The sequence below is a fragment of the Atractosteus spatula genome, assembly GCF_055471065.1.
Source record: "Atractosteus spatula isolate fAtrSpa1 chromosome 10 unlocalized genomic scaffold, fAtrSpa1.hap1 SUPER_10_unloc_5, whole genome shotgun sequence".
Classification (NCBI taxonomy): Eukaryota; Metazoa; Chordata; class Actinopteri; order Semionotiformes; family Lepisosteidae; genus Atractosteus; species Atractosteus spatula.
The window spans coordinates 748062-766848 of record NW_028296625.1 but is presented as its reverse complement, the minus strand read 5'-3'; the positions used below and the strand labels follow the sequence as shown (position 1 = coordinate 766848).

Here is an 18787-nt window from a genome sequence, read left to right as displayed (position 1 = left end):
TCGCCCATGTGACTGGATATAAAAATAAATTATTCATTTTGCCCAGTCTCTGGAAGCTTCGATGCGATTATTTTCCCTTCCTTATTTCTTCATTCCCATTAATTTACTTTGTAGTAGAAGAAACGCGAAAGTGGGAAACTGCAGGCATTCTTCGTGAAGGGTGGATTGTGTTCAGTAAACATATGAACATCTTTACGTCAGTTCCACCATCGGTAGGCTAGGGGATGTAGCTCAGTGGTAGAGCGCATGCTTCGCATGTATGAGGTCCCGGGTTCAATCCCCGGCATTTCCAGGTGTCTTATATTACTGTGCTCACATCGCAATCTTCTGGTGAGTGAGAACTCTTTGCTCGTGTTCATAGAGAGCCAGGTTTACACAATTAATTTCAGTCACACACGAAGTGCTACAGTGTTGCTCTGCTGTTTTAAATGTACCTCCAAAGCATTTCGTTCTGTTAACTACCAAATGATTTGAACTAATTTAACGTCATATTCAGAAAATCCAGAGAAGGTCATCAGACTTTTAGTGGCTGTTGAAGAAAACACCTGTTGAATCTCACCAGGGATTTCTTGAGAGATCATTCAGCGAGCGAGTCCTCCCTCTGGACTCCAAACATTTTTAGTTAAACTGTTATTCACATATTCTAACGAAGAGAAACGTTAGTGTCTTCCGGTGTGTGAGCCCATTTCTCAAAAAAAAGTTATATAAATTTAATTGTTCTACTTTTTAGGCTTGCATAGTCTTATTAATATTTCAGTTAAATTTTAACTGTAGTTTTTTTCTGTAGTAACATCAGTTGATATTAATATTAGTCCTGATTTATATGTTTTTGTCATGGTTGATCTTAAGTAATTTTGTAATTAGTTTCAGTTTTGAAAAATCGCGCAGAGAAGCTACCAAAACTGGTAATGTTCATATAATGTGTAATGCAATAGCAGCATTTTGGGTTGAAAACAAAAAGTATATCTTGGTATGAATCCTAACACATCATAGACAGTGTTCTAGGACTTCTCGCTTCAGATAAAGTTGTCAATACATCATCGATGTCTACTCAATCAATATCAGCAGTGTTATCGCTACCGAGCGGTAATATAGATCCTGGCAATACTTCGTGAAATCATTGTAAGAAAATCCAAAATACTACGGAAGGAATCAAATTTATACGTTTCTTTGGATCGAGAATATGATCATTATGAGACTCAAAACATGCCTGTCTTTTCTTTTTTCGAGGACAAATGGATTATTGAGGTGTAAAGATGGGTTCAAAACCAAAATCACCTGCTATCGCTGCTGTTTCTCCAAATCCTTCAACTGATCATCGATATCGAGGAATAATATATAGTTTCTTCAAATCCTTCAACTAATCATCGACATAGAGAAATAATATTATACAACTTGTGGTTTTCTGTTAATTGCCAATTTGACTGTAATTACATCTTCGTTTACAGATGTCTTGCATGTATCACATGGTATAATAGTCGTCGTGCGTCCTCAGTTAAAATGTTTTAAAAAGTACGACAAAAGTACAACATTTATGGTTACATCCATATTAAAATGAAGGTAAATATACCAAGATATTAAAATACAATTATACAGTTCTAACTTAATAATGCCTGTGAAGTTTTCCAACAAATCCGAACTGTAATTTTGAAATATTATAGCTGAGAATGAAAAGAGAGTACAAAGATCAAATTCAATGAGTGAAAATGCACCAGTAGTTCTCTAAACTGAGTTTCTTCCCTGAAATGACTCGCTAGCGAAGCACCAAGCAGCCTTGAACGGATCGCGGAAATCAAGTATACAGTACAGATGGATTCAGAGTGTGCTTTCCAACTTTTGTGCAACATTTTCCTTTGATAGGGCAGAGTTGTTTTCACAATCTGGGTTAAATAAAAAGGAGTGACGACAGTGTTAAACAGCTTTCCTTCTTGGGGAACAACGGTTGTGTTCCATATTTCTAATTATTTTGGTTTCAAGATCGCAATTTAGTGTGAAACATAAACGCCAGCTGGATAAGCTTTATTAATTTCCCTCACGGGATCAATAAAGTATCTATCTATAAATCTCTTACACGTCATTTACAATGACCTTTCAACTAATAGCCCGTGCAGGGATCAAACTCTAGCTGTTCGTACAGTACGAGTTGCGTAAGGCTCTGTAACGCGCAGATGAGAAACTAACCTCTGCTTCTTCATTATACACACAGTGAGCTATATATGCGGGCTTACTGCCTCCTACGGGATCTGTATTTGATTGCAGTATAAGACCGGCCGTGGAGTTAAAGTGAGACGGGTGTGTACATTAAAAGGCTCATAGCGTCCCTGGGAGGGCTCAACCCACCACCCTTTTGGTTAACAACCGAACCACAAAGACTCATGTACAGCTTAACACTTCTCGGTCTCGGTGAAAGTGATACACTCCGTAAAATTTCCAGAGATTTATTTATTTTTAAATGAAAATCACCAACAGCGGCCGAGATCTACTGGAGTTTTTTCATTCTATACTGCGATTTCTGGAGGGTACCCTGTGGAAATACGAGTTTTGACGAGAAGGGATGGACATATAAGGTCAAAAGGCTTGGGGAATTGAACTTTAAGGTGAAGACTGCGGGTTCAGTAGCAGCAGAACCTGATCAGTATCAGTTGACTCCGATATACTTTGAAAATGAACTTGGGGATTTAGAGTCAGACGTGCTACCGTTGCACCATGGGGTACTTAATTGAAAAAAATAGGAAAAAAAATCAGTGTTCCTGGATCTGTAATTGAGAACAACACCTGCACAAGAGCTGCGCAGGAAGAATAAAATGTGGTCTGGGAAGAAGAGACTCTCTTCGGAAGAGCGGCGCTCTTAACGGATTTTTTTTTGTCTCCTTTGGGGAATTCAAAGGGGCTGAGAGATGTGAACTCGTGGCGCAACGGTAGCGCGTCTGATTCCAGATCAGAAAGCTGCGTGTCAGCTATTGGTTTTTCAGGTTCTGCTGGTCCTGAACACGGAATTCACACCATGCAGTTGAGTTCTATCTGTACACCACATAGATAATCTAAACAAAATAGAGCAGTACAGGACACGCAGTGTGGAGCTCACACAGCGAATAGCCTTGAACACAAGAGAAAAGGCACCGTTCACATCTGCTAAACATCACGTCCAACTTTAGAGACAGCTGCATCAGAGAATGGAATCCCGGAAGTTTCAGATAACTTCTTTTAATTCAGGTTCAATCAAACCTGAAAGTTAATGAGTTTCCGGACACTTTTGTTTTATTAAAAAAGTGTCTGAAGCCTGAAAATGTAATTTGAAAAAAAAAACGCTATTGTACATTTGCAGGTGCTTTTTGTAACGATTTGCTATTTCATGCTGGAAAACAAAGGAAACAGACCCAACGTTTGCTTTCAGGTGCGGTTCATTACATAATAGACATCTATTACTGAGGAGCTTGAATATAATTTACACGAGCCAGGTAGAAGTCGAACCTACAATCTTATGATCCGAAATCAGACGCGTTATTTATTAAACCGCTGACATTTCACATAACCTGAATTCCCCCATAGTGTGCTCAGCGCCGCTACTAGTAATGCACCGCTCCGTCTAAAATTTCAAAGTGAAAAACATGTGTTTTCTGATTTTTATGAGTTTTAAAATATAATCTCTTTAAATATGACAAGGGTTTTATGTTTCGCACTGAAATTCCGATTGATTGAGAATTCAGAGAAAGACTGTTTTCTTCCACAACACCATATAATTATCACATCCACCAGACTCTCCAACCTCTCCAGACCTTGCTGGGTGAGCAATTGCTCCGATAAATTAGGTCACGTATCATGTTAAATCATTTCTTCTCAACACATTTCCTGGTGCACGTTTTCTCTATGAAAAAAAGTACATTTTTCCCTTGCACGATTTTTCGTTTTTATCAAAGCGTACAGAAAGAAAAAAGAAGAAGAAATAGTGTCGCAAAAGAACTCTGTCGCCCTTGGGAGATGTCAAACGCATTGGACATGAAAAATGCCAGATTAAAGCCAGTTCTCTTCGTTTCTCAGTGTCGGGGCTGCTATGTAAAAGAGGCAATTTGCTCTGAGAGCAGGTTCAGCGCTTACTAAACGCAGATGTCTCAGAGCGGTGTGTCCAAGTGGCTGTAAAGGTTATGGTTGTCCTGTCACCGTAGCTTAGTTGGTTAAAGCGCCTCTTTATGAAACAAAAAAAACGAAATTCAAATCCCAGCCGTGTCTTTCTTCCTTTCTTGTAGTACAGAACGTACCATTTTGGGCACTCACAAAGGGCTTGATTTCGTTAAATGCATGTGTTCATTTCCTTTCTGGAAAACTTATTTTTGATTAAATTCAAACAGCTTGCGGAAAATGAAATCCAATTCTTGGTTATCAGTGCAGAAGAAATATTACCGGCTGGCAAAATAAACGGTTAGAGATTTTTTTTTTTAACCGGGAATTTGTGATTCGAGAGAAAAACCTACATGTCAGTCTCTGTGGCGCAATCGGTTAGCGCGTTCGGCTGTTAACCGAAAGGTTGGTGGTTCGATTCCACCCAGGGACGAGTTTCTTTGGCGATGTAAATATTGTCTTCGGTCGATTGGATTTCTCAGCGAAACCATAGCCATTTTAATATTTGCAACAAATGCGAGTGTTTAACACGTGTCAGGATCACCAGGAAATGTCCAATAATGCCCACCATCGTAACTCCCCAGAAAACCATATTCACCCAAGAAAAATGATCGTCGAATCGTCATTTATACTCCAGTTGAATCCTCTGCTGAAATATATTAAAAATACAATGCAGGTTTGTTTGAGAACTTGACAAGCATTGTTACGATAGCACTGTGCAGTTGGATTTTGATATTTTGACATATTTACCTTAAATTTAAACATAAATACTATACAGTCTATTGTAATTATAAAATATGTCAGCTGAGGATGCAAAGGGTTGAAAGGGAAAGGTCAGAGGGTATAGTAACAACAAGGTTAGGATTTGTGGAGGTGGTAGGGGTGTTGATGGTTTCTCTCTGTAGAGGATGATTGAATGTTTTATCCTTCTCTGAAGTGAGAAACTGGAAGAGTTGGGAGTTGAGAGATCTGATGAGGTTAGATATAAAAGGAAGTTGATGTGGAGCTGTTAGCAGTAAAAATTACTTAATGTCTTTGATGTTGTCATCAAAGATAAACTGTAGTCAGCAAAGATAAAAAGAAAATTATCTTTGCTTACTGCCCTGTCTTTCTCACACCTGAAGAAGGCTCCACAGCCGAAACGTTGTGATTCTTTTCTTCTCTTTTCAGCAGGAATAGTCCTTTACTTGTTCCTTTGCAGCCTACGCTTGCTGACACAGCTACTCACCTGATATTTAACATTCCTATAATCACAAATATGAATACCACTGTGGGTATTTTTTCCATGATTATTTATTCTGTCATTGAAGCATATTTTATATCATACCGAAGTGTCATAATCACTGAAAATTTTTTTTTTTCATTTAGAAAATAAGAAAATGATAAATCACTATGAATTGCATTTAGCCTGTTCTGATCTAGATATTCTATATACTTTAACATGCCATGTTCACAACGTCACAACTCATTTGTGTTGTAATAACAAATGTACATACTGTTGGTGACATTGAGATTTTTTGGTAATGAGGAAGGAGGGACATGCAATGTTCACAGGATCAAATTTAAAAAACAATACAGTAAAATTTATTGTACTTCGGGATTATGAGAGCCTGTTACATTGTGTCTCACACCTCAGTGTCAGAATTTTGAGACGTTTTTATAACCAGGGGGAAAACACTTTAACCAAATCAGCCAAGGTGCTGTCAGAGTATTAACATCATGTCTGCGTCGGTGATTACAGCTGACTATCGCTGGAGGACAGTTCACTGTGAACAAGTCAACCTCAACTGTTCTATGCTGCATTCTACCCTAGTGGTAAATATTGGTTTCCGTGCGTGTAATATTCCTTTTTTTGTCAAATATTTTCAAGCACAAAGTTTGCTGTTGAAAATAAGCCTTGTGGTTCTCAATGTTGTGATCCTTTTCCCCCAGTGTCACCCAAATTGATACATTGTGCTTTGGCAATTCTTCAGGCTATATTGTTTAGAGGAGCTCAGTTGAATTAGTTTGCGTAGATAAAGTATTTCTTTTCCCTTTAATCCTTTAAAACATATTACATTTTCAATACATTGTATCTTTCTTCCTACTAATTGTAGCGGCAATGCTTGTTAATAAGACAGAATTAAGTGTTGCTGTGCTTTCCCAAATAAGGCCCCATCTCTCTCTTCATCTCTGTGGTGCAGCCACAGAGAAACTTTTCATGCAGGCTGATTTAAAGATGTTTTCTTTTGATAAGGGACAGCTCCCAAATGGGGATGCACTTAGCTAAGCCTGGCTATCATGATCAATGGTCATCCATTGGCGCCTATCTGTCTAGGGAGTGCCAGATGGACATCTGGACTGCATTCCTAAGTGTCAGGAGTAAGTGACTCACATCTCACCTTGATCAACCAATCAGGGACTGGTAGGGCCGAGTAACCTACGTGGAATTCTGATGCCCATGGAACTTTCAGCCAATGAATGAGCTGAAGTTCCTCCAGGTAAAAACAGGCAACACAGAGCTCCCAGAAGGAGAATTTCTAAGGAGAATTCCAGGGGTGCGAGACTATTCTAAAGAATTCCAGGGAAGGACGGCCCAGGAGCAGAAAGGCTCCCAAGGGCAGGACATTCTCGCAGCGCGCCTCCTGACCATCCTGATACATTTTCAATACATTGTACTGAATCATTCTTCCTACTAATTGTCATCATTTTTTTTCTGGCTTGATCTTGTAATCAGAGATATCAGAATATTCCTTAAAAACTAGTAAAAGAAGAGGGACAGATTCGTGCACACTAAAAAATATGAAAGGGAAGCAGGACACAGTAACCACCAAACATCTTATAGATTATGAATGTGCCTGAATTTTTTCAGTGATTTAGAGGGTTCTGCCATTTTAGATGTTATGCTGTTCCTGTGTGATGTATCAAATGTGTTATTTAAATCTCCAGTCATTACTATATCAGTCTTAAGGCCTTGCAGTATAGATTGCAATTCATCCAAAAATGCCAAGTTTCCCACTGGTGATACACACAAGGAAATTCATGTACATTCCCCCCCCAAATCAACAAATTTAAAATCAAATACCTCCCTCCTCATCTGCAGGTGGAGAGATTAATGTCAGAAGAAATACAGGTTTAAAAGTCAGGAGCATTGATAGTCCTATTTTAAAATTATGCTTAAATGCTCACAATATATTTAAAACGTTCTGTAAAATGCAAAAATAATTAAAAAATATTAAAATAAGGTTAAAAGAAATGATACACAGTTATAAAGCTCAGGAATGATCACTTTGAAGTTACAATCCACTTACAATATGCCAAAAATGGCAAGAATATGTAAAACAAGTGTATAAAATTAAAAAAAGCTTAAAATAAATACTTAATACTTTTAAAATTCAGGAATGTGATTGGTCAGATGCTTACGATGAGTGTTGCTGGTGTTTCGTGTGATTTAGCGAATTGAAACAAAATATTCAATTTAAAAACGGCAAGAGCTCGTATGAAAAAAAAGTTCGTAATGTAAGTATCTTTGTTGTAAGAACTGCGCCATAACTAGTGACTGGTTTATATTCAGTTATGTGCATTGGGAACAAAAGGGAAACTTACATGGATTTTATTAGGTTTTAGGAATCAGAAAATGTATTTTTACACGTTTATGCCTAAGAGCAGAAATAACTTCCTGCTTTCAGCGCTTTTATTGTTTCTGCTTGTAACCTCGAACAGAAAAACCCAGTACTGACTCACAGAAACGCCCCGGAGTTTCGGTGTTTCTGGGATTTAAGAGGGATGTATGAAGACAGTAAAGGGGAGTTTTTTTTCCCCCGCTGTAGAGTATGAAGGCGGTGTGACGAGTCTGGAGGGAGGAGACGCACATTCCGCATGGAGAGCGCAGAGCAATGAGTTTCACCTGCAACTCGCCGAGTCCTGTCCTATATAACCGCTGAGCCCGGGTACCCAAAGTCTCCAGCCAGTGTTGGAGATGTACAATTTCAATAGTTGTTTTTTTAAGCAGGAGCCGGGATTTTTTCGCTGCTATTATTATTATTATTATTTTATTATTGGAGTTAGTGGTTACTGTGCTAGACTGGCGCGAATAGCGCTTCTATTCATTTTCTCTGCTCAAATACTCTGCTGGGCAAAGCTTAAATTAAAACCTTTTTCTGAAACATTGAGTGTGAGGGGTAACAGGTGGAGTTTAAAGCCAAATAAAGGGCTGTTTTGGATGAAAGCAGTAGATTGGGTCGAGCTCGTTACTGACCTCACTCACGCAAACTCCATACGAGGTGTTCGGGGCTACGATAAAGAGAACAGTACCTCCTTGTGATGTATCAAGAATACACATAATAATGAAGCCCATTTCCGCCAGGGAGTGAGAAAAAACCGCGCTATGGTATCTCATATTTGCGATTTCGAAATTATCCCCATATATTTCTGTCCTTTTGTTATTGTAACGGGTTCTAGGGTTTCTGTCCTTGTCGCTCCCGCCCTAGTTCATGCCTCACTGTATAGGCTCGAACCCAGGTCTTGCCAACTAAGCTAAAGACCTTCAAGTAAAAAAGGAATTGTACCAGAACTCGTTTTGGATAGGTTTGTGAAATTTGAGTTAGATACCTAACTCACCAGAGCTGTTTTTATAACAAAATATGGGAACTAGAAGAAAAGCAATAGGGCACTGATGGAGTTTATAGACTGTGATGCAAATACAGGAATAACTAAGAGAGGAGGGACTAGTTCAGGAGCACAACCAGCTCTCCCCTGCCCAATCTCACAGCAGGGTCTGTTGTACCCCAACATGAAATTCAGAATCTTGGAGCTCAGCTTTTGATCACTCAGCTGAGAGATGAGCCCTGGGCGTATGGGGCAAATACGGGAGACGCGTTACTCGAGGGAGAGTTTTTATCCCTAAGGGATGACTTGTTTTACAACAGCAGACAATATAATGAAACAAAACCTCTGTTCTGCTGCTTCAGGCTGGTTCCACTGGGAACAAGTGGGGCTAGGAGCTCGTGAACAGCAATTGGCCCAGTGGGCAAAAGATGTAGAATATACTTCTATTAAACACATACCTTAGACATATAAATGTGGTCAGCACAAAGCAGACAGAGCAGTCCCTGAATTCAAAGAACAGATTTGTTAAAATCCCTTGTACCACTTTAGATTGATCTCGGTTAGAACAAGACCATCAGACGTGAGGGGAATTCGGAACAGGAGCCTCTGCTTCGTCGTTTATTGAGCTTCTGATCAACGTCTGAGTGAAAATTATTTATTGTCTTTGATTAAAGTACACAAAAGGGACCTTCCTACGAGCCGGAGTCAAACCAGCGACCTAAGGATTCAACGCTGTTTCCACAACAGTCCTCCGCTTTATCAACTGAGCTATCGAAGGGATGACAGGAGTTGTTTCTTTACACATACTGCCCAATGTAGTGTCATGTTCCGGGTGATTTAAATCCCAGTTTAACATCAAGTTTCCAACTCGTTTCCTTAGTCTTGTTTACCTTGAATTTAAGACACGAACCAGGATTCTACTGTATAAACGTCCAGGAATATTACACAATGTTTGATGGGGCATCAATCACTCCAGGCGGAAATTGACTTATTTTTTTTCTAGAGGGATCATATTAAACCTTTCATTTGGATCGAGAAGAGGATCACCATGAGACACAAAACATACCTGTCTTTTTTCTTAAAATCGAAGAATTCTTGAATTTAAGACTACAACGAACTCAGCCTGCAGCTCCTTAATTAACCTGTTCTCAACTTCAAGGAACTCAATCCTGAGCCCTCTAGAGGTTACTGAAATAGAGGACTGATTGAAATGAAGAAATTCAGAAGCAGACTAAGCGGAACACTGGATCACATTAGAATATTACCCTTTATAGTGGGAATAAAACTGTCACGACATAATGAATTTACGCATCAGTTGCTTGGAATATCATTGTAATATTTAATTTGCTTTCCTGTCACACCACTTTTATTAATTATGAAGTTTATCAATACACGTTTATTTAAAACAATGTCATTTATTATTAATACAGTTTCATTCCGTCTTTATTAGAAGCTGTATCACAGATAATGCATATAAAGCCTTCAGTATGCGATTGTGAGTTCAGTTATCCCAGGGAGTGAAGAGAACTGAAATTAAGTAAAATGACATTTAAATAGAGTGTAAGTCTTAAAAGTTACCTCTCACTTCAAAATATTTACAAGACTCTACCAGGAGTGGGGTTTGAACCCACATGGACATTTGTCCATTAAGTCTTAAATCCAATGCCTTAACCACTTGGCCATCCTGGTCAACAGCGACTTTATCTCCGTTGTTTAACATTTCAATATGATTCAACTATTTAAAAAAAATAAACCAGGGCCCTGTCACAGAAACGTACCCCGTTCTGCCGCGCAACAAACGGGTACTTAGCACAGTACTAAAGAGGAGCTGTGTTTACTGTCAGCAGACATTTCCTCATTTCGAAAGACGTTTTCGCCTTCTCTCAGCTTTTTAAATACGGTCATAAACGATCAAGAAGTAATTAATTTCAGTTTGAAGTCTGTTTCTTTTGTCTCCGCTTTTGATGAAGAAAAGCCGTGCGTGGGAGATCCCCTCTCTGAAGAAGTTTGCCGTCACCCTGCAAGAGAGAAGATCCATCATTCACCGAGGCAACCGCTGAGACAATTAACATTAAACACGTGAAATGCGAGATGCTTTCTACTTAGGGATTTTTTCGTTTCTACTTTGTCAGAAGTAGGACTTAAACAAAGGTCTCCAGGAAAAGCTGCAACCTAAACGCAACACCTTAGACCACCAACCATCCAACCTGTGTCTCTTATATGGAATTATATTTTATTTCTTTCTACTTGTTGAAAATAAAAAAGTGAAATCATGTAATGAGGGAAATGTCTTTTTTCATGGGAAAAACTAGTACGAGCAAATGTAAAGTTAGAGCAGCGCTCAATAAAAACGATCAGAAACCGAAAGCGCTTCTTATGCGGATCAGTATATTCCGATGCCGGTGGTTCTGCAGAATAAGAAAAGCCGATCTCAAAGCAGTGGGTTGCCATTACGGCTACTCTGGCTGCAGCTGTTTTAAGATCTACTCAGCGGCACAGAAAGTTGTAGGAGGTCAGACTGGTTTGCGCTGTCTGAAAAACAGTATGCGAATTTAAGCTTATTTAAATAAGATTATTTACAATATAATACATGCTCCAAAAGCGTTAATCCTGCAGTGGCTGCTATTTGAAACGCCTTCATAAATGACGTGTAATAGAGATTTATGCAGCTGGCTTCTATGCTTCACAGTATGTTGCAATCAGGAAAATAAACCTATAAGAAATGTACAATACAAGGTCTGTTCCCAAACGTGAAAGCTGTATTACACTGATGTCGGTCTTTTTGAAATAATCCAGATTGTAAAAACGACTGCGCCCTAGCAGATCAAAATATTACAAGAAGGCTGTAAAGCACACTCTGAATCGATCCGAATATTTAATTTCCCGGTCCGTTTAGGCTACAACAGGCAATTTTACGTTTATCCAGCAAAGCATTTCTCAGTTTAGTGAACTACTGGTGCTTTTAAGAGATCTGAACGTAGTTCGTCAGGATGGCCGAGCGGTCTAAGGCGCCAGACTCAAGGGCTCCTGTCTTTCCATTGCTTGGGTGTTCTAGTCTCTGAATAGAGGCGTGGGTTCAAATCCCACTCCTGACAAATAATACCTTTTCTCTGTCCTGCATTTTCCCTTCTTGTTGCGCTCGCTGACAATGACAGGAAGAGGAAAACGGATAAACCGGTTTGCGGGCACATGATGGGCAGGGAAATGCTTCGTGAACACTTCAATGTGATTAGCAGAAAGTCAAATAGGCTTCGATTCTCCCTTACGTTCGGGCTGCCTGTAATCGAGTAAAGATTTACTGCAAAGTATGTATTCCAATGTGAAAGACCGAAATATAAAGCCAGAAGAAGATTTATTAAAACATATCTGTTTTCCTTGTGGTTTATCCTTTATTTAATTAAATGTGGCATTGTGAAATCAACCTGTAGCCCTACCGAATTTAGTCACTCTCCCAGTGACAGCGGCAGGAGCAGAGAGATTATATCAGAGCTCGAACAGAGAGTTCGGAAATCGAGGGAAATTGATTTACAGAACATTTTATTAAACTTTCCTATCTGCTCGGCCATACTGAAGTATTTTAGCTTTTTTTTTTGTCTATTTCTATACTTTACAGTTGTAAACTTAAACTTGTCCGTTTAGCCAGAGAAGAGAGATATAAGCGCTATACCCCACGGTAACCTCCGATTCCAATAACCTTGACTAAAGCAGGAAGATCAGTTTCTGCTCGAGACAGCAGTTTTCTGAACTGTAAATCTCCAACAGTAGCTGGAGACGGTGTGTGTCCGGGTTCAGCAGCTATACAATTCACGTGTCCTCCCTCCTTTATTACCTTCATACACTCCTCTTAAACCACAGCAAACTCCCGGAATATTTCGGTGAACAGGTAGTGGGTCTTTCTTTCCGAGATCACAGGCAGAAAAAATAAACACGCTGAAATAAATTTCCTAAAATCCAAAGAAATACAGGTACGATTCTGATGTATCTCAATAGTTTTGGCACGAATTTGCAATGCTAATCTATTGGGCTCTGCACGCGTGGGCTCGAATCCCACTCCCGTCGGTTTGAGCCTTTGTGTTCTGTTTCTAAGTTGGGTTGGCGGTCTTTTGCTACTTTAGGAGAGCAGCAATATTTCTAGCGTTGGCTGAACATGGCTTAGTAGCTGACAGACAATAGTCTCTTAATATTTCGGCTAAATTTATGTTTTGTACTGCTTTCACCTGATATTAATAGTAGTCCTGATAAACGGTTTTGGGACATGGCGCATCTTGAAAAATGTTCTTGTGAATTTCAGTTTGAAAAAAATGCACGCACCAGAAACCGGAACTGGTCGTGTTTACATAATACGCAATGCAATAGCAAAGATTGGATTTGAAAATAAATCTTGCTACGAGTCCTTAGTTGTTACAAGAGGCGTTTTAGCACTTTTAGCTCATAAATCCATCTTCCATTTGTACTCCATCAATATTAGCAATGTTATCTTTACCTAGCACTAAATGTAGCTCTAAATAAATGCAAATTTTAAAATACATTTAAAAATAAATGCTATTCCATATATTGTAACTTTGTGGTATTTAGAATTTTTATCTGAGGATGCAGGGGAAAGTATTATACAACTGTGAAAGAGGCTCGGATTTTAATACAATTTCGATCAAAAGAAAACCAAAATCCGTAAGATTGAATTTGACCTTCAGTTGAAATATTTGAAGAAACTCTCAAAGAAGCAACTGCAGTAGTGGAGAGATTTGATCCGATGTTCCGATGTTTGCAGTTCAATAATCCATTCGTCCTCGAAAGAAGCAAAGGCAAGTATGTTTTGAGTGTCACCATGATCCTCTTCTCAATTCAAAAGAAAGTTTTTATGTGATCCTGTTCCCACTAGAAAAAGAGTCGATTTCTGCCTGCACCGATGTCCCTTCAAATGTTTTATAAGAACTATGGACGTTTATAGAGTAGAAGCCTGGTCCATTTCTTCTACTAAACGAGACTATGGGAGTGAGTATTTTGATATCGAACTGGGATTTAAATAAAGAGGAACACTACACTGCATTGGGCTACGCGTGTGACAAAACATTTACTTTCCGACCTCTCGATAGCTCAGTTGCTAGCTCTTAAGACTGTAGACAACAACAGCAGGCGTTTCTTATGTCCCTGGTTTGAATCCAGTTCAAATGATGGTGTTTTCTTGTTCCTTAATCAAAAAGTGAAAATTTCGAATTTGTCTTTCACTTTGATGTTCACCCGAAACCTCAGTATACAAAGAAGTAGAGGCTCCTGTTCTGATTAATCCTCAAGTCTGATTGTTTTGCTTAGACCTTTAAAATGTACACTGTTGACTGTTTGCGCTTCCTAACACAATTAAAAACCCGCCGACAAGTTACCGATCGGGAGTTTAGTTCAGTGATAGCGCGCACTTAAGACTCTCCGTTTTCTATCGCCGGCATCTTTGTATTCTTTTTAAACGCGATATCTTTTATTCTTCGTGTGTGAATTTCAGGGAGACTCATAAACCCTTTGTCTGTTTTAAAGATACATTATTTTAAACCAGACATAATGAAAGACGGAGTAATTAGACACACGTACAAAACACATGAATCTAATTGAGAAAATGTTGACCGTGGCGATGTACAGTATTACTAGCTGCTCTGAACTCAATGTGGTGCTGTATGGGAATGCGATGCAAACGCCAGTGGCACAATGGATAACGTGTCTGATTACGGATAAGAAGACTTTAGATTTCTACTCCTTCCCGGTTCGTGAAGAAGCTTTTAAACCACGCTACTCAACACTGACATCGTAGTGTGTGCGGTCCTACACAACCTTACTATCAACTAGATGAGTCTTCTGTTCCATCCCGATTCTTTCCGCACATTCCTGCTATTTCACTACCGTTATTGTAGGACAACAGCCACAGACACGAGAAGATATACTATTCCGAACAAATGTCTTAAATAATCAAGTTGAAAAGGGTGACAATAAGTTTTTGTTTCTTTAACGTAACCTTACTTTTGCCTGTAAAGTTCACATTCTTTTCTGTAGCCGCAAATCCCCAATATTTCTGCTGTCTCCCGAGAAACACAAGCGTGAAGTCAAATCATATTAAATAACACAACACATCTATTAATTTAACACCCAGATGTGACAGAACACATGTAAGACTTACACACAGCCTTTAATGTGCGATAGTGAATTTGCAGGTATCCTGGGGAGGGAAGAGAACTGATATTAAGGAAATACATATTTAAAGGGGATGCAAGTCTTAAATGTGTTTTGTCACATCTGGGTGTTAACTGAACAGTTTTTTTAGCATTATTTATTGTGTTTTGACTCTATACTTGTGTTTCTCAGGAGACAGCAGAAATATTGATGTTTACATTTATATTCACATTCCCGGTGATATTGACTTAGGTACTCAACTATTTACTTGTAGTTTGACTCGTGTCAAAAGTTGAAAATCTCTGCAAACATCAAGATGGCTAAGGACGTGGAAAGAAACTCAATCACATTTAGAGAAGGTAATGTTTAGATCGGATTAATTCGAAGTGTGTCTCTGGGTGCGTTTGATCTACTAACGTTGTGTTTAACTGAAGGACACCCTGACTGAGTGTGCCATAGAAACTGACACACGTCGTATTTTTTCTACATTCACAGATTTTTGGCTAAAGTAAAAAAAAAAATCGTTGTCATTTTCTTGCCTGCTGGCAGTAATTCTTTTGCACTGATAAGAAAGATGAGCAATTTATCTTTCGCAATGTGTGGATTTCTTGAAAAACAAGTCGTGCCAAAAACGAAATGAACATTTCATTTAAACATAATGCTGAAGAATATTGTCTGTAACAATAAACGGTGCGCGAAGACAGGATGACAGGCACCGCTGGGATTTGAACCCAGGATCTCCTGTTTACTAGACAGGCGCTTTAACCAACTAAGCCACGACGCCGGCAGCATTCGCCTCTTTTACTTCCACTTGGACACACCGCTCTGAGACACCTGCGTTCAGTAAGCGCTGAGTCGGCTGGCTGAGCACGTTGCCTCCTTTACATTCAATAGGAGCCCCGACACTAAGAGAAAGGTACAGAAATGGCTTTTATCGGGCACTTTTCATGTCCAATGCGCTTGACATCTCCCACGGGCGGCAGAGTTCATTTACGACACTTTTCCTTTCTTTATTCTTTCTGTACTCTTTGATGAAAAAAAACGAGCAATCATGTAAGGGACAATGTATTTTTTCATAGAGAAAACGTGCACCAGGAAATGTTGTGTTTAGAAGAAGTGAGTTAACATGAAAAGTGACCTAATTTACCGGAGCAAATGCTCACCTAGCAAGAGCTGCTTTGCTACAAGAGAGAAGTAGAGTAAAGACGTGATCATTTCACACCGTTGTGGAACAAAACGCTTTTTTTGTCAAGACAGAAAACCAGGCTGCTCCAGGTGAGGCTTAAACTTTCAACCTCGGCATAACTCCACTGATTGTCATTTTACTGTACATGGCCTGAACCAGGAAGAAGATTGGAAGTCAAGACGTTATGGTGTTGTTTTAATACTTTCCTGCTCTTTTAATATTCAGGTTTAATCTTTTATTTGGGAGTACTTTCAATTGATATTAATCCTAGTCCCAATGAACGATTCTGGGCCATGGTGCATCTTAAATAATGTTCTTATAGATTTCAGTTCCGAAAACAACTCAGTAGCAGGCTATGCAGAACAAGTGAACACATTTCGAACTGTTGTGAATGCAGTGGAAATAATTTAGTCACTAAATAACAAGCTTATGCACCACTCGCTTGAAAATTGTTATATTTAACAAAAATTGCTTTCCAGACACCACAACTATTCACAATAATTTTATCAATACATGTCTTAATGAAAAGTGTAATTTTTTAATAATTAACTTTAATGTCCATCTTTATTAGTAGATGTATTACATGTACAGCCTTTAATATGTGATAGTGAATTTTCAGGTATCCTGGGGAGGGAAGAAAACTGAAATGAAGGAAATACATATTTAAAGGGGTGTGTTCTGTCATATCTGGGCGTTTGAATAGATTTGTTGTATAAGTTATTGTGATTTCACTCTATACTTGTGTTTCTCAGGAGAAAGTCGTTACATTGGGGGTTTGAGGGTATAGAAAATATGTTGTGCTGTACAGGTAAATGTAAGGATATGTTGAAAAAAATGTATTGTCACCTTTGTGAACGTCATTATTAGATATCTGTTGATCGTTTAGCGACCTAGGCCTCCCTCTGGACTCTGCACTGAGTTGAAAGCTACAGTAGCTCCTCACTGCTTGTCCTGTATTGTTACCTGTGCTCTCGTCTGCATTATCGATGTGCAGCACAGCACCAAGAACACCATAAACTTTGTGACGGAAAGTGCTTAAGAGCATAAAAAATATTGAACATTTTAAACATTCATAGAACAACTTGAAAACTGAGGGACAAAAGACCATCTATTTTGCAGGTTCACAGTAGTTGCAAGAAAACCAGTCGCCTGACTAGTGACCTAGAGATAAAAAGTTCGATATTCTACTGACTGGGCTATTCCTGTCTACTCAGTTTCTCTCTGAAACAACGTTTTTCAAGAAATTTGCAAAATTTGAAATACAATACTTGCTTAAAAGTGCAGATTATTTTTTACGCAAAACTGCAAATGGAGAAAACAGACTCTTTGGAGTCTCTGTGGTACAATTGCTTAGTGCGGCCAGGTTGGGACTAAAATTATAGTAAGGTGATGGTTCAAGTGCATCCAGGCACACCTTTCTCACTGTTCCAATGTGAACATCTATGGAAAAAATGGCATAAAATATTTAACAGATTATTGACCTAATTGATACCGATGTCTTACCACTTGGCCACCACGCCTGCAGTTCCACTTACTTTCCCATCAAGGCTAGCATGTTTTTTAAAATACAAAAAAGTTCCATCTTTGAGCACAAATTGCCATGGTAGGAGGAATAAAACAAATATGACTGTTCAAATGAATTCTATTGAAACTGATTTAATCGCGCAGAATCTACAACAACAAAACCATGATTCTTAACAAGGAGATACTGGGCAGCAGTGGGATTCCAGCTCACGCCCTCGAAGAGATGGAGCTTTAATCCAGCTCCTTAGAGCGCTCGACCAGGGTTACGCTTGATAGCAGCTTTTCAGCACTTGTAGTCTGACTTTGTGGTGTTATGCTCCATGGAAGAGACTGCACCTCCTTTTTTCGAGATGCTTTCTCTCACTTGGTGAAATATTCACTTCTTTGGCCCTCTGAATATAGTTCTTCTGTTAAGCAAGCTTCAGACTCTGCTTATAGCGCCCGTGTAGAGATTTTATTTTTACAGGAAGACGCATTCCGAAACGTATCTCTGTAGTTTTAGAAAAGCTTTGAACAGCGCACAAACAGTATTCTAATTTCAACACGGCAGATCTGTGCAGCAATCGTACTCGATTTGACTGTGATTCTGAAATACTTCTAGCAAACATATTCAGGTTTCCTTGAACCTTTAATAAAAAAAAAATACTTTGCGATGTTCCGCAGATGTGCAGTGTGCCTTTCCTCTTGTCGTATTCAAGAGTACTCACTGCGGGAGCTCCTCACTGCGTGTCCTTTACTCTACTGTGATTTCTTTTAATTTATCTACGTGGAGTGTGGTGAGAAGATCACCTTGAACATTTTCGGTTTGTGAAAGGAAACACTAAAGAAAATACAAGTGATGAACATTTAAAATAACCACAGTACAGCTAGCAGAGGGAAAGATAAAAGATGATTTAGAATGACATTCACAATAGATTGAAGAAAAGCACAACCGCTCAAACAGGGACTTGAACCCTGGACCCTCAGATTAAAAGTCTGATGCTCTACCAACTGAGCTATCCAGGCCCCACAAGAAAAGCGATACTGTCGGGATTCTTGCAAGTCACGTCTCTTCTTGTTCCGAAGCGCAGTCGTACCTGACCCGTCTGGAATGACCGCTGACGGACTTTATCCAGAAGTGACGGCGCCACTCCCAGTAGAATGAGAGAGAAATACAGTACGACACGAGGAGTCAAGGGACTCCCACAATTCATCTTTCCTCACATTACTGATTTTTTCACA

General features: G+C 39.1%; 4 non-coding genes across 4 annotated transcripts; 3 read left to right on the top strand and 1 right to left on the bottom strand.

Moving 5' to 3' along the window:
• The first annotated feature begins 220 nt into the window (after positions 1-220).
• On the top strand, positions 221-292 carry trnaa-cgc (transfer RNA alanine (anticodon CGC)). Its single transcript has one exon. It is a non-coding gene; the product is annotated as a tRNA-Ala (tRNA).
• A 4183-nt stretch (positions 293-4475) lies between these two features.
• trnan-guu (transfer RNA asparagine (anticodon GUU)) lies at positions 4476-4549 on the top strand. Its single transcript has one exon. It is a non-coding gene; the product is annotated as a tRNA-Asn (tRNA).
• Positions 4550-11687: 7138 nt separating this feature from the next.
• trnal-caa (transfer RNA leucine (anticodon CAA)) lies at positions 11688-11798 on the top strand. The gene is made up of 2 exons: positions 11688-11725; positions 11753-11798. It is a non-coding gene; the product is annotated as a tRNA-Leu (tRNA).
• Positions 11799-15566: 3768 nt separating this feature from the next.
• On the bottom strand, positions 15567-15640 carry trnat-agu (transfer RNA threonine (anticodon AGU)). Its single transcript has one exon. It is a non-coding gene; the product is annotated as a tRNA-Thr (tRNA).
• Positions 15641-18787: the final 3147 nt, after the last annotated feature.